At 34.6% G+C, this 23,540-nt stretch overlaps 1 protein-coding gene and 1 long non-coding RNA gene across 4 annotated transcripts in view; one reads left to right on the forward strand and one right to left on the reverse strand.

The window, feature by feature from the left end:
• LOC145675856 (uncharacterized) overlaps positions 1–23,540 on the forward strand; it is a 545,559-nt gene that overhangs the window by 374,673 nt on the left and 147,346 nt on the right. The window lies entirely within an intron of this gene.
• LOC145675857 (uncharacterized) overlaps positions 1–23,540 on the reverse strand; it is a 177,618-nt gene that overhangs the window by 127,972 nt on the left and 26,106 nt on the right. The gene's annotated exons all lie outside the window — the stretch shown is intronic.

The raw sequence follows: 23,540 nt of genomic DNA on the forward strand, positions 1-23,540 counted from the left end.
GTAATTTGAGGGTAAAATCTTAATGTACAGTTCTCGAAAAACATATAGAGGAACGAATGGGTCTAAAAAGTGTCTTTCCTTTGCCAATAATTGATTCTTATTTACAAGGGCTTCGGTTTCTCTGTAACTTTTGGGAGCGCCCATTCAGATGTGTGTGTGGTTGCTGACATATAATGTATTTTAAGACAAATTTAATTCAAATTATGCCAAATATTGTATATTCATTAAAAAATACATATAATAAAAATACACATAAAAATAAAAATACATGGGGTCCCACATGAACATTGGGGGATCCCCCAGGATCGGCGCTCTTCCTCATTTACTTCTGTACTATATATGTAAAAATACATCGTTGGCTAACAGATTGTGTCTATTGTTATTTGTTTTCTAAAGTGATACACATACTCCTAGCAGTGACACACACACACACACACACACACACAGTCCTAACAATGGCATACACCTAACAGCTACACACGTACTCCTAATAATGAGCACATAGCCTACTACTGGTAATTATGAGTGTCATTTCTTAAATTGTTTTTATGCATTTTTAGGTCTAAAGTCCGTTTATATTCATATTAATTTGTAACTTGTAAATATTATTTGTTTAAATTTACCGCCTATATTCTGGGTGTTACATAGGGAAAGAAGGTGGGAATTTTTCGACTATTACTATCCGTTATAGGGAAGATTAAAAAAAAAAAAAAAAAGTGTTTCTCATTGATGCATCTAATAAGTTTAGCTTTGGTTTGTAGATGCTTCAGAAACGGATTTCATAGTTTATCTCAATTACTATATATTTGCCCTGACGGGGGAAACCGAAGCTGAGACCGTGCAGGACGTAAATATAATTTTATGTGCTTGTTTATTGGCTACTCGAGAATCATGCTCACGAGACGCGATTTGGAGCAATCCCGTCTCGAAAACCTGTCGTCAAAGTGCTTTCTTGCCTCGAAAAGTATAACTTTTTCTATTGCAAGACCTCTTTCTCATTTCGTGATGAGATACGAAATGATTCGTGGCCAACAGTACTTTACATTGGTAACACTTCAATGACCTCTCTTAGTTTTTGTATTCATATGTTCCTATAACAATACACTGCCTTATAAATATTTTTAACGTGATGTATTAATTCTGATAGTGGCATAATTTGTAGAAAATTTGTATGTTGTAGGAAATTGCGATCCATGCTCCGGGTATATACGTATATATATATATATATATATATATATATATATATATATATATATATATATATATATATATATATATATATATATATATATATGGATGCTGGATTGGTTATGTTTTACTTTTAACTAGTAGAATACCTGCTCTTCATACGGAGAGAATACACTTCATTGTGAACATAAAGGGGTGAATTTGGATTTAAACGGCATTGGAAGTTCGTTTCAGCGACCCCGAAAACTATGGATTCGACAATAATATTGGTCATTTTCGATCATTTTTAAATATCTACTCTCTTCCCTAAGTTGCACCGTCAAAGTGAAACGATAAGAAATATCCCAGGCCCGAACCTTATCTATGTTGAAAATTTAATCGGGATCGGTCAGGTGGTTCAAGAGTTATTAAGTCACGAATATAGTCACTTTCATTACGTATATGGATAGACTACCTAATGTTGTGTGATTTACATTTTCAGTATACTTTCTGCAATATTTTTCCTCCTTGGTGTTTAGGCCACATCTAGTGTTACCTTAATCAAGTTGTTTATCTTCGGAAATTCAACTGACGATTATCACATGAATTTGGCGTCTACAATCTGTAGAATGAGGTGCATTCTTACTTTTTTGAGCGCACACTCCCCTAGTTTCTGCACCCTAAAAGACAGAAATTCACCGGAAAAAAAAACTGCAATTTTTGACATTTAAAATGTTTTCTTGAACTGTCACCTCGACGTACCAAAAGTTAAATTAATGCATATGCAAGCACTTGTTTAAAATTTATTTAGAGGCAATGGTGTCCGTACCTTTTGTCAACATCGTAATATAATAAGAACTAAATCATTTAAGAGCTATTTTTTTTTTTTTTTTCGAGAAGTGTTTGTGTACCCACTTTAAACACGTGTCATTTAGACTCAGTGCTGAAAATAAAGGTGTTAAATTCCAATAAATGCATGATTAATAAATTCAAATAAAATGAATAAATAAAATTAATAATAAGACAGTGAAAAAAGAACAGATTTAGTAAACTCAAATGTTTGCCACACTGCCAATTTTGTAGTCTAAATGGCACGAGTAAAGGATAAGGTCGGCCATGAGGCTAAAGTCACAGGGTCAACTCAATTACTTCCCATTCAATAGTGTATCAAGAAAGTCTAAGCCTAAACACATACTCAATATAAAATTATATATGCATATGTATACACATATAGCCTTTGTTTCATCAATATTTATAGCTTTTAATTCACACTTTGCACTTGTGCTCAGCACTAATAGAATCCCTTATCATCATTTCTTGAAATCATGTTAATCACGTGCTGTAAGAGTGATATTTATTTCTGCTTCATTCATAATTCACTCATTGCATGCTGTTATTCAACATCATCTTACAATTGTTTGCATAATTTGTTGAATATTTTTCTTGTAATACTATTGCAGTTACTCAAGCATTTCAATAACTATATACTGTTATTCACTTACATGTAAATCTTAGTTTTCAGTGACAATAGGATAAGGCAGAAATGAATCGAAATAATCAGTGTATCTACAGTAAAACCTGAGCAACTGTATGATTAAGGATCAAAGTGTTTTACTTCATTCAATTCGGAAGTACTATTAATCCTGAAGAATGGTAACAGTTACAATTTAGCTGTTACAGTATTCTCAACTTCAGTTCTCCACGAAATTTCTGTATCAATCCCATTTTCCCCATTTCTTTTCATTTTTCTTCCTATTTAAAATCCAACCTCCATGCCAATTGTACGTTTGTCTTCCTCGACATTTTCTTGCCAAATCTATGTTTTCTTTTAGAGTTTCTGTTCCTTTGCATGATGTTTCGTTTTTCTTTAAGTATAGTTGGTATTTTTCGATCTACTTCCTTAAATATTCGTAATCGTAAGCCTGTTTCAAGGCTTCCGGACGTGGCTTTGAATAAAAACTGCTTTGTACTTATATTGCTTCCCAGAAGTAGTACTGACAATCATATGGCTTAATGGTCGGGCTCAGGACCCAGGTTCCCTAGCCCAGGAGTGCATAGGTCAATCTTTCTAAACTTTGGCAAGTGATACGTTGGCACATCCCTTCTAAATTTTGGCAATGAATACGTTGGTTCAATTCTCAAACTTCGAGAGGGGTACACAGGACCAATTCTTAAAATTTGGAAACTGCCAAATCTGACCATTTGGTTTGTATCTCTGTAAATTTGGTATGTATCTCTGTAAGTTTGGGCCGCCCATCTCATTCCCTTTTATGGGCAAAAATTGTCAAAAATTCAAATTTTGGAGGTTTCTGACCTATTATATCCTCTACCACTTACTACAATTCTCCCTTCAAGAGACAACATGGACGGAACTTTGATTGGTGAGATGTCTAAATGTCTATGCTACCCTCTTTCATATTTCCTTTACCGAAGTGCATTGTGCCTATCGAACTATGTACGTACCTGTGTAATATTGGTAACAACACCTCAGCCTTGTATAGCCATCAATACCAGATCATACATAAAATATGATTTCCTTTTTCTGCGTGACATTTGAGATAATAATCTACTATGTTTCAGTATATGTTCCTAAGTTGTGAGTACAATAATGTACGTTTTCCTTGATTAAATGTTTACATGCCATACTACATACAAGAGTATCTAAAGATTAATGTATGGTTATTAGTCTCGATTTGAAGGGGAAAAAGATATTTGTACTCCCCACTTTCTGCAAACATTGTTCTTACCTTTGCTTTCGAAATTACATCACAATAAAAATGGCAATTCCGGTGCAAACTGGAAAAAAGGAAAATTTGAACTAATTATATTTGCGTCATTTCCTCTGTATTTGTGCAATTTACTTCCCACCGGATTGCAACTTAGATGTGTTGTTTTACCTTTCTTTGGGAAACGGACAATTGCTATTTTTGTAATCACATAGCATCATTTCAGCAATTATTTTTGAGATACGAATTCTATTACGCCAATGTTGAAGCGAATGTTTTGTACTAATTGCTGAATCTGAAACTAATAAAAGAATATTGTTGAATATCATATTCATATGAAACGTGCTTTTAACTATTTGCTACGTACTTCTTCAAATATTTCACCAATGTTTCTGAATTCTTTTCAATATTTGAGAATCAAAACGATTGTTTCATTCGTTTTGCTCTTTGGGAGATATTTTAGAACCTGAATTTTCACAATACACGCTAAAGGGTTCAAAATTCTCCATATGGCGATATTTGTGACTACTGTGCTCATTTCATAAGAGCTGAAATAAGGTTCCCGTGATACTTAGTTTACAATCATTGTAGTAATGTTATTACATGCCCATTCCGCAGTCGATGAAGCAAGTAAGATTAACGCGAGATTCATTCCACAGTCATTGAAGTAAGATTAACGGAATACTTATTCCACAGTCGTTAAAGTAAGATTATTGCTCTGCTCATTCTACAGTCGTTGAAGAAAGATTACTACTATGTTCATTCCACAGTCGTTGAAATAAGATTACTACGATGCTCATTCCACAGTCATTGTAGTAAGCTTAACGCAATACTCATTCTACAGTCGTTGAAGTAAGATTACTACTCTGTTCATTCCACAGTCATTGAAGTAAGATTAACGCAATAGTTATTCCACAGTCGTTAAAGTAAGATTATTGCTCTGCTTATTCCACAGTCGTTGAAATAAGATTACCACGATCCTCATTTCACAGTCATTGAGGTAAATTTAACGCACTACTCATTTCACAGTTGTCGAAGTAAGATTACCGCAATACTGAATTCATTTCATGGTGGTCGAAGATAGGATTAGCGCGACAGTGAGATACTCATTCCATTCGTATTAATCTATTTTGATATTTTAATTAATATTTTTATTTTCCTAATTTTGTCTTTTTTTTCGTATCATAAAGAGTATTAAAAATATGGTACATTGTGTAACAAATATTTCATAACACATGAGACACAAAGAAGGTATCATGATGTTCCCGGTACTTTCTATAAGAATGTCATTATTATTTCCCGGAATAAAAGTTTTAATACATAAACATACACATATGAGAACTATTATATATATATACGGAATTAATACTACCTTTGTATAATGCGCATCCTTGTTTTCATTTTCCTTTCAAAAATGTTGCCATTAAAGTGCACATTACACACGGTAAAATACAAGATATACATTTATATATTAAAAGAAAAGAACATTGATGGTAAAATACGAGATATACATTTATATATTAAAAGAAAAGAACATTGATGATAAAATACGAGATATACATTTATATATTAAAAGAAAAGAACATTGATGGTAAAATACGAGATATACATTTATATATTAAAAGAAAAGAACATTGATGAAGAAGATCTCTTACATAATAATTATCTGCTGTTAATTTCCGAAACTTTATACGTACAACTAAGAAATGAAAACTCCTTCAGTAGGTTTTGGTCTGCAGTCAAAACCATGAAGTTTAGTCAGTGCAAACCACCAACTGATTTTCTCCCTTCAATATTTGATTCTTTTAGCATTTATTATAAACTTATAATTTGAATGTTTAAAATTTGATATATATATAGCCCTATTATTCACTATATATTCCTTTATTCGTATTGGGGGCTAGAAGATCAGTGTTCGCGTCTTGCTTGACATAAGGGGCCCAGATTTTATTAATGTTACCCACGGGACGAAGAATTTCTCCGTGTTGTCTTGAAAATGAGGCGAAAAGTGGATTTTTAAATTCGAGATAGACGAGACAGAACAATTTTCGTCTCATTTTCAGGACAAGACGAGAAATTTTCGACAAACATTGTGTTTGTATTATAGGCCTATGATTCATAGTGAAAAAAAACTATAAATTGACAAGGTGATTATACGAACACAATGAAGAGCATTTATCGACGTTTAAATGAAATCAAATGAAACATTTAAGTTTTACGTCCCACAGTTATGCCGGCTAGGTTAAAGGAGATGGTGATGATGAAAAATGGAGGAATGAAGAAAGTGGGAGGAAACGGGAGAACCCCGAGAAAACCCGTGCACACGGTGTTTGTCCACCACAAAGTTCACTTGGCGCTAGTTGGGACGGAACCAAGGAACCCATGCACCAGAGGTGAACGCTCTTCCACTGAGTCACCACCGCCCCTCGATATGCAATATACTTCAATAATAAAGATTTCAATGTTGTTATAATATATCCTTCGTGAATCTGTCGTAACGCGAAAAAATCTAATAACTTCTAGATGAACTTAAGAAAATCAAGGCATAAATTTACAAAATGACATTAGGAAAATTTCGAGACAAGACTAGAAAAATCTTTTCGAGAATAGAAATGAGACGAGAAATAATTGTTCGAGAATCCAGACAAGATGACAATTCGACAAAACTTACGAGATGAGACTAGAAAACAGCATTTCTTGTCTCGTCTCGTCTCGTGGGTAATACTAGATTCCATCTACGATGTAGTTCGGATCCCAGATTAAAATGTGGATCTTCAATGTTCAAAAGATATATCAATATTCAATCAGATAATCCTTTAATCCTTTAGTATATGAGGATCCACACTCACTTCAAGATTTGGAACGTTTCAACTAGAAGAACATCCCTAATGATGGTGGTGTCTTGATTGTAAAAGATGGTGATTTGTAAAATTGTTTTGATAAAAGTTTCTCTCGAGATCAAACAATGTGAATGCTGCAGCGAGTGTGTAATGTATGGCTCATCAAAGAGAACCTATTTCTTTTTTACCTTTCTTCATCTGGCTGTTGTTCAGAAGAAAAGCAGAGTACGAAACAGATCATTACAAAACATCATGAGTACACGCCAAATATGTTGTACGGACAATTTGGATTGCTTCAGTTGGCATCTGTTATGAACTTTATTATTTGTTTATGATTTGCCAGCGCGCCATTCATATATCTGCTATCAGAACGACATTACAAAAGCTTTCGTCTTGTCTCCTTACGTAATCTTCAAACGACGGGGAATGATTTCTGGTTTTGTAGTGTCTAAGACAAAAGAGGAAGGACACAAGATATCAACTATTGGATTTCTTCAGGAAATCCAGTTATTTCATCTTATATCAATGAATAACGAACATGACATAGCAATTTTGCTCTTCTGCTTCGCCAGAAGGAAGAGGTTAAAAGCCTTGAACTATAGCAGTTTGAATAGTCATTTGTACCATTGGATATTTTTCAAAATAACTATAAAACGAAAGAAGACAGTATTAAAATTAGGGAAAGTATTGGCCTGAAATATAGAACGTATAATAAAATAACAGTAACGAGGATGATTTATAGAAGCAGAGGCTGCAATATCAACCGAGGGATCGAGGATCAGTAGCAAGCGCTCGAAAATATCAGTATATTTCAGTACATATCTTCAAAATTAATAGAACATCGAACAACCAGCCTATGGATATATTAATGCCCTTTCTGAGTCATTTAATGAAGAAAATGCATATGATATTTAAATCTACTGCACCTGTTATTTATATTTTATTCTAAACTAATAACTAAGAACCATATACCCCCTTTTTGGCAGCGATTATTTAAGGCTTTGTCAGTTAATAAGACCACACACTTTGATCTGAAAATATTTATTATATCTTGTGTCGGGAGGTTTATTGGCCTGAGAGAAGCTCCTATCCTCGCCTCAAAATACATTTGTTCTAGAGGTAAAAAGACAGTAGAATGTCGATAGTCCAAACCTTTTTCGCCCTGCGCTCTGCAAGGACTCGGGTTTTATGTAGCAGCAATCAAGAATGATACTGAAAGAGGCAGAAATATTTGTGCGATATGAAAGTATAGAGATCTTCATTCTGCACCAGGGGAGACGTTGGCACAGTGGCAGAGTGCTTTCCTCTGGTGCCTGGAGTCCCTGGTTCCATCTCCAGTCAAATAAGTGTGTTGGACAACATCATATTTGTGGGCTTTTTCGGGCTACACCTGTTTCCTTCTACATTTTCATTCAGTTGCCTTAATCGTCCGTTTCCCTCAGCCGAAAGGGCATTATCCTGGAAAATTAAATTAAAAGATTTCCTTCTGCATCAGTATGTTTGAATTAGTGAATATGGGCGATGCAAAATCAAGAACTTGTATGTAAAGTTTGTTGTAAGAGTATTTTAGTCTCTAAAGTTTGTTTTTGTAGCCAAGAGTCTATCTTCTACGGCTATTAACATTAATATCAGGAGATTTATTAATTTTCTTTTAATCTTTCAGTAAATCAGTACATATATTGAAAATTCAGACCTACTGAAAGATGAGTAAAGTTGGAAACACTGTGACAAACGCGTCAAGAATACGCTGTCATGCCTCTCGTTTGTGAGTCAGTGTTCGTAGATTTTAAAAGTTAAATTTTGCTTAGTTTGTAAATATGATCTTTCTGTACTTATAGCAATAGTTTATGCGTGTACATGAAAAGATTAATTTCGCTACATGGTAACAAAATGTGCCTAATAGAATGCTTAGGCAAATATTAAATAATCATATACACTCGTATATTATTTCATACATATAACATCGAAATAAAGTGAAAGTACATACGTAAGTTTCTCTGGATATATTTATGTACGTTTCCCTGGAAAGAACACTTGGCTGTATTTCAAAGAACGAAGAAGAAAAAACAGCAATTCATCGGCATCTACCTGACTAATTTTTCGTTTTAAATTATATAGGACAACTAGGGCTGGGAGAATATCGAAGATACGAAACATGTGGTTCCATAGGGAACACGCAAATTTTGACCTTAAGTAACCTCTGTGATCTGTCTTTGAATATTGGTATATTTCTCCAGATTAGCCGAGGAAAACGAAGATACAGGACGAGAGGATCAACTCATGTCTGCCTGTATCGGGGAGCAAGAGGGGAAATCGCTTTCCCTCTGGATTTTCAAAGGGTGTTTAGATTGTGGAAGTATGTTAAATACTATAGTACTATGGTTTATTTACTGTAGTTAATGATACATGCGTAAATAACTATTGTTTTCAATGATCCAATATGTCCACGTGTGCATCAAAATATGTGTTCATTCACATCGGTGATATTATGTCGTGTTTTGCCCCCTCCCTCTTGGAAAAATTGTACGGCCGTTCCTGAGTGAGCCATTTGCCAATTTCAAACAATTGAGTTTCGTTTCACAATGTGAAACTACGGTAGACTTCCATACTTTTAGAATTCAATATTGAACCGGAAGTAGTAGTATATTTAGCCCACTTCCGGTTTTAGTTGATACATGCGGGTGAAGATGATTCTTTACTCGAGACGCTGAATAGATTCCAAAAAGCAGCTTGCCGATATGTACTACATTTTTTAAAAGTTTTATTGCGACAAACATTGAAACCGGAAATGGTTAATTTCTATCACCATGACTTGAATAAGGGGTTAACAGATGAGGTGGAACCTATTTTAAGGACACCAACTCGATTCCAAGAAAACGCTTCCCGATATCTCTTACCGTTTTCATTCTGATACTTGTTGATACGACAGACGGATAAACCGACATAGCCATTCTATAAGTCTTCCGATACTTATGCATAGCATAGTTTAGAAGTCTACAAATGAAGCTGAAGAGGGAACCGAAGAGAATTGGTGTTTTTCAGTTCTCTCCAATGAAATGTAGAAGGAAAACAAATTCATAGAATTCTGCGATTCAACCCAGCTATTTCCCTGGATTCCAACATTTTGCCTTAAAAATACCGATTTTTCTTTCCTCAATTACTGAATTTTGCTGCCTAATTTCCCTAGATTATGTAAAATTCCCTCAATCAACTAACACTGTCCTGAGTGTGATTTGAATATCTAAAATGTATCAATAAAAAGTACCTTTTCGTCCTTTATATGATTTTGCATTTAAAAAAAATCAATTAGAAAGATAGTAAATACATATACGCGATTGATGAAACTCATCCGATTCTGATCGTTCTTCATTTATTTTTTTCTTTTTAATAAATCAATTACAAGGATAGTAAATACATATCATACGCGATTGATGGAACTCATTCGATTTTAATCGTTCTAAATTTGAATTTTCTTTTTAAGAAATCATTTTCAAGGATAGTAAATACATATCATATGTGATTGATGGAACTCATTCGATTTTAATCGTTCATCATTTGATTTTTCTTTTTAAAAAATCAACTACAAGGATAGTAAATACATATCATACGCGATTGATGAAACTCATCTGACCTTGATCGTCCTTCGAAGTTTCTAGTAAATGAATAAATAAATAAAATAAAATACAAAGATTGTAATTGTATTTCGTATCCGAACAATGAAACTCATCCAATCTTGTCCAAAATTGACATAGAGGTAGTCTCTTGTTGAATTTTTTACATATATGAAATATTATTGGGTGCAGACCTTTGACTTCTGGGTTATTGGCTATAGAATTTCGATATGAACTTTCTGGAAAGTCATGTATTCTATAGCTCTTCATAATACGTGTATACTATCCTTGTAATTAATTTATTATGAAGAAAAGTCAAATGAAGGACGATATTGCTATCAATGAAATATATCGCTTGCTGTCAATAAAACTCATTGACTAAATTTGGCACGGTGATACATCTCGAGGAGCTTAGATTCCATGTGACATGTATAGTATAGTATGTAGATATTTGGTTCCCGAGTTATTGGCCATCAAAGTTGGGTTTGAACTCATGAAATCTAGAAATTTCACTTTAACACAATGTTTAAAGTCGTCCGATCTTGAATAAACTTGGTATAATGGTAGACTTTTACGAAGCTACACTGGAAAAAATGTCTGTAGTTTAAATTACCAAATATCAATGTAAAATCATTTACCACTGATTTTGTAAGTTGGTATACATTTCCTTAGATTGAATTACAAAATTTGCTGTTTTTATTTTTACAAATTTACAGTAAATTTATAAGAAAATGATATTATTTATTGCTAAAAAGTAATTTTACACTATTTCATATTATAAATATTTTCTATAGTAATTTTACTTTATGGGTGTAAATTGATTTACATAGAGATTTGGCAGATTGCCGCCGTTTTTTGTAAATTATAAATTTACCTATGAAATTTTTATAGTATCAGTACACATCCGAGCTTAGTGTGCAGACAAGTTAATGACGATCAAATTGGTTTGGATTCGATGAAATCAAGAAATTTTATTAAAACTCAATTGAGTGAACCCGTCTGATTTTGATCAAAATTGGCATAGTGATAGACCTTTACGAGCTTAGTCACATTTTAAATATTATGATGTGCAGATTTTTGACTGACAAGTTATTCGGCATCAAAATTGGGGTGTGGACTTGCATGAAGTGGCTGAGACTTGCATGATAACTCTAGAACGCTACTTGTCGTATTATATGGCTAAGTTTAGGATGCTCGTGTCTTTTTAATATTTCCTTCTGCTTTACAGTTATTTCGAAAGAAAAAAGGAAAAGAGAAATGGTGCTGACTGTGAATGATTGAAGCAGTCCTTTATCTCTGCATCAACATTTTAACCCGGTTAACAGCTCATGTGGTTCAGATCTAGTCTCCACGCCTCATATAGCCTCGATGCTGAACAGAACACTAAACCAACTACTTTAATCCTGAATTTTTAATGCACTCTTTAATTATAGGTATTAAATGTCCCTTCATTTTACGTGATTTATCTGTGTGTGTGTGTGTTCTTTATATTGAATTCATACAATTGAAAATAATATTCATTCATATTTTCTTAAACAAATTTTATGCTGTTATGTGCAACGGTTTAAAATGGACGTGTGTCATCACTTTTACGTACCTTGAAATAGAAGATGCAAAAAGTTATACACTAAGATTTTTAAAGTTATTTTTGCTCCCTTTCTCTGTCTCTGTGCAAAAAACACCTTTATAATGAAAACGTTTTTGTACATGCAGCCAAATTGTAGAGGTAATCAAAATCCTGTTCCCAGTATGTGTAATGCAGTACAATATAACATTACATAAAGCCATGCCTTTGGTATATTGCACAGTGGCGTCGCTTGAAGGGTTTTGAACTAGGAGTGTTTGTAGCCCACAGCTACGCTAACGAGTGTTCAGGTTTTGTTTATTACCTCTCTCTATAACAGTACACACGCCCCATATTATATATATATATATATATATATATATATATATATATATATATATATATATATATATATATATATATACAGCTTCCTATAAATTCATGGCATAAAAACTAGTCCCTGTCATATTTTGCCTAGTTAATGACCCAAGACCATATTTGACATTTTTGGCGCCCCAGGTTATTAAAAAATGTCACCCAGCCCAATGTTAATAAATACTGATCTAGAAAATTTCAGACGGTGAAGTGAATAATTAATATTAACGGTAAGTGTATCGGCAACAGGGGTCAGCACTATCCCCTATCTTTCAATATATTTCATAGGAAGCGATATATATATATATATATATATATATATATATATATATATATATATATATATATGTGTGTGTGTGTAAGGGGTGTTTATTTTATACAAGGGGGTTTAAAACTCCCCCCCCAAAAAAAAAGCCCTGCGTACGCTACTGATTATTTCAAGCTAGGCGTAGAACATATTTTAAAGTGTAACTACTAGCAGAATGGAAAAAATGGCTTGACTCTACATTTATAGGAAAGATATTTGATAAACGTTATAATTTGGGCTAAATTTAAAAAATCCACTGTATAATACTAAGAGAGAAAAAAAATTAAAGAATAGCAAGAAAGAAATTTTAATCTCTAGGTTTGTAAGAAACTAGAAGATTATGTATCTCGGAATGTGAATTTATTTCAACATTTATTTCGTAATTTAACACTATATTTTCAGCGGATGTTTATTTAGGAAGAGTGACGCTTCATGGACGCTACGCCCCTGTATTCTGAGTATTTTATTTTAATTTTTGACTTCCAATATTTTAAAGCTAATTCAACATAATATCTTATTTGTCTTTTTTTCTGCTTATAGTATCAGAATAATAACTTGATTTTTTAAATGACAGAGTGCTGTAATTTTGCTTTCAACTGTTCTCAGCAGGATAATACACTATATCATTATTAGTATTATTGTTATTAGTTCTTGTTGTTATTGCGCTCGAGTCTTTGGCCTGTTAAAACCGTGCTAATTAAATTCTCTAATTGCTTACGTTTAACAAATGTATTTATTTATGAGTTGGCCCACTAACCAATACCAATCTGCGGTTACACAAATATTAATATTCAAATCTAAATATGATTGCAATCCTTGCTTTAGTAATAGTCAATACAGCAAAGCACATTCATATTCAGTATCATCACTATCCATTGTGCGATAATTAAATTCAAACAATTCAGCTTTTAAGTTGCAATTAATTCGTCACAATAGTTTTAAATTGGCAAATTGCCTGCACGCTAGTACTATTTATTATTAGCGATAAGCAGGCAATAGTAATATCTGTTAGAGTTAGGCAGGTAATAGTAACATCTAAGTGTCAGGCAGATAATAGTAATATACAGTATATTAGTGTCACACAGACAATAGTAATATCTATTAGTGTCAGACAGGCAATAGTAATATCCATTAGCGTCAGACAGGCAATAGTAATATCTACTTGCGCCAGGTAAGCAATAATAATATCTATTAGTGTCAGACACGCAATAGTAATATCTATTACCGTCAGATAGGCAGAGAATAGTAATATCTATTAGCATGAGGCAAAAACAGTAATATCTATTAGGATCAGACAGGCAATAGTAATATCTATTATCGTCAGACAGGCAATAGTAATACCTATTGGTGTCAGGCAGGCAATAATAATATCTATTAGTGTCAGGCAGGTAATATTAATATTTACTAGCATCAGATAGGCAATAGTAATACCTATTAGTGTCGGACACGCAATAGTAATATCTATTATCGTTAGATAGGCAATAATAATATCTATTAGCGACAGGCAGACAATAGTAATATTTATTAGCATCAGGCAAAAAAATATTTATTAGCATCAGTAATATTTATTAGGATCAGACAGGCAATAGCAATATCTGTTAGTGTCAGGTACGCAATAGTAATATTTATTAGCGTCAGGCAAAAAAATAATATCTATTAGCGTCAGATAAGTAATACCTAGGTAGTAATATCTATTAGCGACAGTTAGGCAATAGTAATATCTATTAGCATCAGACAGGCAATAGTAATATCTATTAGTGTCAGGCAATCAATAGTAATATCTATTAGCATCAGACAAAAATACTGTAGTAATTTTTTTAGTGTCAGGCAGGCAATAGTAATATCTATTAGCATCAGACAAAAATAGTAATATCTATTAGGATCAGATAGGCAATAGTTATATCTATTAGCGTCAGATAGTCAATAGTATCTATTAGCGACAGGCAGACAATAGTAATATCTATTACCGTCAGGCAGGCAATAGGAATATCTATTAGCGACAGGCAGGTAATAGTAATACCTGTTAGCAACAGGCATACAATAGTAATATCTATTATCGTTGGCAGTAGCATCAGCCAGGCAGGTAGCGACATTTATTAGAGTGACTGTATTATTACTAATCATCGTGCACACCAAAAGTTTCCCATTTATAAATAATATTATTACAATGAGACCGATTTTTATGACTTACTCCAATCCTTCACTTCTATATTGTTATTACTAATTAATTACGCCGTTTCTGCAAATAGAAGTAATAACAATAAAAAATATATACATAATAGAAGCTTGATCCAGGTTACAAAGAGGCCTGTTTCTTTGTGCTTCTTTATTGGATGTCCCCTTTTCCCCTTCTTTCTGTGTCCCACCCACCGGCTTGATAGGTACAAGTGCCAAATATTTCCCCATCCTTATATCGTGCTATTTTTAGTGTTTTCTACAACAACTACGGGCCAACATTTCAACCAGAAAACGCCATTTTGGCAGATATTTCCGAACTCATGTATCTTGAAGCCATGTTTTTATTAGTAAAGATCTTAAAAAGTTGAGAGAAAGAGAGACAGAGAGAGATAAAAAAAAATCAAACTTAATTTCGTGTCTTCAGCGTATTCTACGGAAGAGGGAAAGAAAAATACTATATTTCTTCTGTAAGCTCTCCACTTGAATGGACTACGAAGGTTTGTGACGTCATGAATTGAATGAAACATCCAGTGCTGCAGGATAATGCTAGTTGTTCTTCCGAGAGAATTTTTGGCAACGTTTTGAGGCAACGAGGGCATGTTAGAAGCACAGAAATCTTCGTCAAGTACGAAGACTTGCTACTATTAATTTTTCAAAGGCCGTGATATCTTTGTTAAGTTACCTGCTGATAGCTAATCTGTATTATTTTACTGTTTCTTGTTAATTTGATTCTAACTTTATATAGTAATTTCAAAAGTTGAAAATTCGATAAACACATTTTTATATAGAGAAAGGACATTAACATTAAAAGCAAAAAGTAGAGGGAGGGAAGAAGAACACAATTAGCAACGCCTGCGGGATTTTTTTCAAGGAGGTATAGAGCAATACAGGCGCAATCTCAAATAACACACTTTAACGTATGCGTGCACATATTACTCCATTACTTCATATTTTCGTACATTGTATAACTTTATTATCTAAATATACTATTAGGAATTATATTTCTGGGCTTTCGGCATCTATGGCCATGTTAGGCCGTCACTAATATTAGGAATTAGATTTCTGGGATTTCGCATCTATGGCCATGTTAGGCCGTCAGTAGGATTAGGATTAGGAATTAGATTTCTGGGATTTCGCATCTATGGCCATGTTAGGCCGTCAGTAGGATTAGGATTAGGAATTAGATTTCTGGGCTTTCGGCATCTATAGCCATGTTAGGCCATCACTAGGATTAGGATTAGGAATTAGACTTCTGGGATTTCGGCATCTATGGCCATGTTAGGCCGTCACTAATATTAGGAATTAGATTTCTGGGCTTTCGGCATTTATGGCCATGTTAGGCCGTCAGTAGGATTAGGATTAGGAATTACATTTCTGGGCTTTCGGCATCTATGGCCATGTTAGGCCGTCACTAGGATTAGGATTAGGAATTAGACTTCTGGGATTTCGGTATCTATGGCCACGTTAGGCCGTCACTAAGATTAGGAATTAGATTTCTGGGCTTTCGGCATCTATGGCCATGTTAGGCCGTCACTAGGATTAGGATTAGGAATTAGATTTCTGGGCTTTCGGCATCTATGGCCATGTTAGGCCGTCACTAGAATTAGGATTATTAATTAGATTTCTGGGCTTTCAGCATCTATGGCCATGTTAGCCTGTCCACGTATGAGAGATGACGTTTCTCGGCGATCAAGCTATCCGAGGAACGGAAAGGAAGGAAGGATTGGGGAAGGAAAGAAGCGGCCTGGGACCTCTATGTTAGGTAACATCCTGACATTTGCCTGGTGTGAATGAGGAAAACTCAGAAAAACCTCGCTCAGGAGGGCTGGCCTGAAAAGGCTTTTACACTTTTTCGACCGAATATCTCCACCGGGAATGAAACCTGGGACGGTACAGTAAATATACTATAGTGTTATAGTATTTAATACAAATGCACAAATGTATAGTATTTAATGCTGCGAAACATGGTCACTTACTCTGAGGGAAGAACATAGACTGAAAGTATTTGAGAACAAGATCCTGAGACGAATATTCGGACCCAAGAGGAACGGGAATGGGGAATGGCGGAAACTGCATAACGAAGAACTACATAATTTATATGATTTACCCAACATTGTTAGGGTCGTGAAGTCTAGGAGGCTTAGGTGGGCGGGTCATGTAGCTAGAATGGAAGAAAGTAGAAACGCTTTCAAAGTCTTGACAGGAAGAACAATCGGAAAACGACCATTAGGAAGACCTAGGCGCAGATGGGAGGACAATATTAAGATGGATCTCGCAGAGATTGGAATACAAAGTAGAAACTGGATGCAGTTAGCTAAGGATAGAAGTCAGTGGAGAGCTTTTGTGAACGCGGCATTGAACCTCCGGGTTCCATAGACCATAGAGTTAGTTAGTATAGTATTTAATACAAATGTACTGTAGTGTGTGAGTGAGCAAATCTAATATGTTTTGACATGTAGCTATTTCGAAGAACTGAATCCCGTTCGAAAATCTAGGCATATGCAACATTACTCCAGGTGGTCATGAATGCAGTGTTGTTTATAATTTCAGTTTTATATATTTTCGCTGTCTTCACATTTTTCTCATATCATGGCATATTCCATTAAAATGTAGTAACTTTAAAGGAAAGAAACGGTTAATATGTACGCATAAAGAATTTGCCCCTTATTGATTTCCACCGTAAGGAAAAAACTACACAGGAACAACTCTTTAACCCATTCAGTGCGTAATTTTCAGATGCGAACCGCTGTAAAAAGTGTTTTTTTTTTTTTTTGAGAACTTTGGAATTTGTTACCTTTTAATAACTTTTGAACCTCTCAAGCAATCACAATGAAATTTTCGGCATTATGATCTTTGTTGCTTCTAATTAGCTACTATAACTTGTCATAGTCGTATTTATAGTTATCATCATCATCATCATATGGTTAGGTGACACAAAATTTGGGAATGCCTCAACAGATCAAGCCCAATTTTTCTATGTGATCTCTTGGGGTTCCTAGGTGAGCGCAAACTCGCTAAATATTGTCGGGAATAACATTACTCATACTATGGGCAAGTATATTCGCCATACGCAATACAAAATAGCCAAAGTAAAATGAAAGCGTATATATACGCCATCCGCACAGCAGGTGCGTTTTGAAGACATGAGTTAACTCGCCACCCACACTGAAGGCGTTAAGAAAAGGTACGCCGTGTTTAACGAAAGTTTAGTAACTTTTAGGATTTTTTGTAACATATCTTCTCAAAGGATAGAGGTGAATTCACCTGTGAAACTTATTTATTTCAATCACATATTATTTACGAAATTTATTGTGGATTATCTATCTATATCTATCTATCTATATCTATATCTATCTATCTATCTATCTATCTATCTATATATCTATATCTATATCTATCTATCTATCTATCTATCTATCTATCTATCTATCTATCTATCTATCTATCTATATATATATATATATATATATATATATATATATATATATATATATATATATATATATATATATATATTAAGATGCGATAAATTCATGTCCATTAGATTTCAACCTGAAACAACGAGAATGATCAGCAAGCCTAGAGCAAAATATACGCTATATTTAGTCAACAGAATATTTTGTGAAAGTTTAATAATAATAATAATAATAATAATAATAATAATAATAATAATAATAATAATAATAATAATAGGCTAAATTGTGAACCAGCAAAATGCATGTCGTGTCGACTATTTGAGGCCAGTGATGATTTCAGGGGATGTCTCGGCGGAATTGCTGTCCTATGGAGCTACGAAATTCCCCTCCCCCTCCGGGGGTAAATCTGTGATTGTGTTCAACAAGGATTACCAGTATTTTTCTAACTACCTTAACCCCTCGTATATTGAATTTCCTCCCGGCGTAAAATCGTCTGAAATCATCACTGGTGGAAGCTCGCTTCAATAGAGCACTTAACGACCTTGAATACCTGCGACATCTTTGGTGTTACCCCATTGATTTATATAGGATATAATTCTTATAATTTCTTTGAAATTAACTAGCTCAGTGGCTGATCCAGGTGGAGGGCAGTTTGAACGACCCCCACCGAAGACTACACTTTTTCTTTTAAACTAATTTGGTTTTGTGATACATAAAGTCACATGTTTCCTCTCCCCAACTTATACTTTAATACAGTTCCTTACAGATGGCACAGACACTGACGTTGTAAGACATACGAATATTACCACTTTACTCTGTTTTCATGGAAAATTCCGTATTTCTAAGTTGCATTCATCTTCCAGGAAAATGATCCACCCCCTCGAAACGAACCTTCCGGACCCGCCACTTGACTCGATTGATTTTTTTTTTTTTTTTTGGAGGGGAAAATATTTATTTGTTATTTAAATATATTTAAACGAATTCTTCATGAAATATATGTTACTTCTTGAAAATTTAAATTTTGTTATAGGTATTCAATTTGAAGATTTCATAAAATTAAATGTAGGGTGAGTTCGCCAATAATCGACCGCTGAAAAAAAATCTTACTTCTAAGCACTTATAAAGCGTGATGATTTCATAGGATTTGGCAAAAGTGAATTATTTGTTTTATTTGGGTTCTTTTGTACCATGCCGTGTGTTAACTGCTCACTTTTAAAATTTTGCAGTGATATAAAAATACATTTTACGAAAACTCATCAAAATTCCCACTTGTCGACCATCATCGCTCAGTAGTCGACCGCATTCATGCTATTAGTCGACCGCGCGCAATTTCTATTGTTTCTATCACGTAGAAGTAATTGATTGCCTTAGGTGATATTTCGAAATAGTATTATTCGCGAGATTTGAACTTGACAAAACGATTATATAGATTTTATTTAATTTTCATTAAGGTTTTCTCCTTAGTGATTATAAAGAAAAGAATCATGCTATTAGGATTTGATACATAGCTACTCTATTTGGAATAATGGATTTGAATATTAAATAGAACTTCCACGTGAAACAAGACTTCTCTCCTGCGTTATATGCACACGTTATCTTATCACTTATATTACGGTTTTACAAATCCTAAACAAAGTACGAGTCTCTAATAATTTAGAAAATCTTAAGTGTTCACTTTTCTCCTGTGTGAAATATGTTTCTCTCCGGTGGTAGGTTTCTCTCCTGTGTCACTTGAGCACATCGAGTTATCTTCTCATATGTGATAAGGCTTCTCTCCTATGTTACTTGAGCACATCGAGTTATCTTGTCATATATGATACGGTTTCTCTCCTTTGTTACTTGAGCACATCGAGTTATCTTCTCATATATGATACGGTTTCTCTCCTTTATTACTTGAGCTCATCGAGTTATCTTCTCATATATGATAAGGTTTATTTCCTGTGTTACTTGAGCACATCGAGTTATCTTCTCATATATGATAAGATTTCTCTCCTTTGTTACTTCAGCACGTCGAGTTATCGTCTCATATATGATAAGGTTTCTCTCCCGTGTTAGGTTTCTCTTTTGAGTTACTTGAGTTATCTTTTCATATAATAACAGTAAATTCCTGATTGTTTATTCAAATCATTTATATGGTACAATCTGCGCACAGGAACAGCTTATCTGCAAGTTCTTCCCATGCATAGCCAGATAAATCGGTTCATCGAAGATGGAACCATTTATCACATTGACCGCAACCCACTGGTTTATCCTCACTTTCCAAAGCAAAATCGTTTATCATCACTCCACATCCTACACATATGGCTCCATTGCCGTAGTCAATTACATTTTCTTCATTGTGATGTTCTTCTATAACAGCAGTGGTCGTCTTCTTCGATCGTTTCTTTGGATTTTTCAGTTTGTTGCTCTTTTTTGCTGTTCTTTCATCCCTTTTGCGTTTCTTTTCCTCCTCTAGTTTTTTCTGTTTTTCTTGTTTTGCAGTCAGTGCGCGGCGATATTCTTCTGAGCTAATTGCAAACGGTATCTTCTCTACCTTCTTCTTAGGCTTTTTGACTGGACTCTTAGGCCAGAACAGATGCTTTTTGAAAGTTGGCGTTATATATATGGGTCTAATAGTTTTAGGTGTTGTTGTGATATTCTTCTGACTTGATTCACTTGGTCCAGTAACAGCATCGCTTTCAATGTCTATTGTTTCTTGCTGTGCTTCTGGTATAGAAAGCAAAGCTTCAGTAGGAGGGTCTTTGGAAGAATAAATATCTTGCCGAATATCCTTCATAGGTTCAGTTTCATTCAGTGTAGTTGATGTGTTTCCTTTTTTCTCATTTGATGGCACAAATTCTGGAATAGACGCTTCCTTTCTCAGAATAATTAAAGGCCTCTGATTCTGTTGTTGGAGCAAACATAACTGAAAGTTGTTTTGTTCTTACAGCTTCTAAAGCGCACTGCATATCAAATTCCGAATAGCGGAAAAATTTTCTTTTATATCCCGGAGCCATGCTATCTGTCAAAAATACACAAAATTTAAAATGCTTCGCTATATTTCTAACAACAAAATGCATTGCTATATTATAAAGCAGTAGTAGTCAAGAATATATCAACAAAAGTTGTTTTTCAATATCGATCATCTTAATATTTCAGTGTTCTTCCCGAAAGCAGGTTCTGACCTGAAAAAACCTGAGCCGAATGAATCGATATTTTTATTGCCATTAATCGGATGATGATGACGTCCCAAGGACGTGAGACCTAGAGTTTAACGTGAGCTCCGAACCAATTGTATTCCCATGGAAAATTGAACCCAGGACTTTATTACAAAGCAGCATACGTTAACACTTACTTGAATTTTGTTGAATTTATTTATGTCCTTTAAGCATTTGTGGCACAGGACGGGATAGGGGAGGGAGAAGGATGAGGAAAGGTGTCGGCCAGAGCCTATTATGTAGATAACATCATGACATGCGCCTGGTATAACTGACAAAACCCCTAAGAAACCCGTCAGAAGGGGTTTCAACCAGCAAATTTCTCCATTTCCAATTCGTAATCCAGCAGGCTAGGCACTGGACAACGTGTCTGGTACCTGCCTCCAAGAAATTATTATTATTTCTCTCATTCAGGGAGACGTGGTAGACGTACAGGAAACCCTTCTTGTTCTCGTTTGTTTGCTTGTTTCTTTGTTTATTATGGTTTAACGTCCCTTCTTAGGAGCGAGACTATGTAGAGACATGGATCTACAGTTTATAATAATATTCGAACCGCTTTAATTCGTTCTATGCTCTCCCGCTTCGAATTGAACCCGGGACACAAAGCACCAAAGGCACGGGTGATACCCATTAGACCAGCGAGGAGGGCTTCTTATTCTCGTGTAAAAAAAAAAAAAAAAAAAAAAAAAAACTTGGTTTCACATTGAAATAGTAGATCGTCAGAAAAAGAAACTTTCAACTAAGTTACTGAACAAATTCCAGTCAGCGAAACGCGAAACATGCTATGAAACAGTGCGGTCGACAGGTGGCAAGAAATATTCCAATAGTCGACCAACACGAGAAACAGGCGGTCGATTTTTAGAATAAGTCACGAAATCAAAAATTTTATACATACATGTTGAAAAACAGACCTTAATACCAAACAGGAAATAATTTGAAGCAATTTGGCGCACTAAGAAATAATCCAATAATCGACCACCCTTGGTCGACAATTGGTTTGTATGGGAAAGAAAAAATGCCAAATTCCGACCACATTTTAACATGTATTTTTTCATTTAATACTTTCCAGTTATTGACAAATTATACTGTACAGCTTCTAGGATAACTTCGTTATGTAACAAAAACATTTTTTACCTCACGTACTATCTATATCCTCAGAAAAGCGAAAAACAACAGGTGCACAAGATTCCCATTACACGCTGTCTTAAACTGTGCACCTGAGTCGTAATTCTACAGATACGTCGAAATTTATCGGTGAAAGACGACCAGCTGGCCAAGGGAAAGGGAAACAATGATTGTCATTGGTGGTATATGATGCAAGCTTTATCGTGATTCACTTTCCGCTCCAAAAGACCATTAGATATATTTTATATAAACAATAGTAAGCAAAAATGGTCGACTATTGGATGGCGGTCGACTATTGGCGAACTCACCCTATATATTTTATAATGCAAATTCTTTTTGAAAAAGTAAATGAAATTTCACTGGTAGATTTGAGAAAGAAATCAATGAAATCACATCATTCAAATTGCAATTAATTTCAAAGAAAACAGAAATAAATCAATGCGTTGAAAAATAAAGATGGCATAGGTTAGGGGTGCACCCACGGGGTACGGACCCCCCAAAATTTCCTAACATATAATTGTACACTTTCTCAATAAAGTTCTAATTATTTAAACATAGGTTAAATTAATATACGATGAAAATGTGATCTTACACTTAATGAAAAATGAAATGAAATCTTTAAGTTTTACGTCCCACGTTATGCTGGTTAGGCTAATGGAGACAGTGATAATGAGAAATGAGTGAAATGAAGAAAGTGGGAGGAAACAGGAGAACCCAGAGAAAACCCATGAGCACGGTGTTTGTCCACCGCAGAGTCCATACGGCGCGAGCTGGTGACCGGATGTGAACGCTCTACCACTGAGCCACCTCGTTCCCCTTACACTTAATCTGTACCTTTCTTTTATAAGAACATTCAAGTTTTATCATTTTTTCCTGAAAATATAGGTGGAAGTAGTTTACACTTACTTATCGTCTTTTAGGGTGCAGAATAATACATGTTCAATACTATATAGACATAGTGGCAGGCCCGTATTCACGGGGGTCTAGGGGGCCTCCCCCCTAAATTTTTGCTGGCCCTCCCTAAAATTTTCACG

The sequence above is a fragment of the Thermobia domestica genome, chromosome 18, assembly GCF_964235325.1.
Source record: "Thermobia domestica chromosome 18, izTheDome1.hap1.1, whole genome shotgun sequence".
In the NCBI taxonomy this organism is placed as follows: Eukaryota; Metazoa; Arthropoda; class Insecta; order Zygentoma; family Lepismatidae; genus Thermobia; species Thermobia domestica.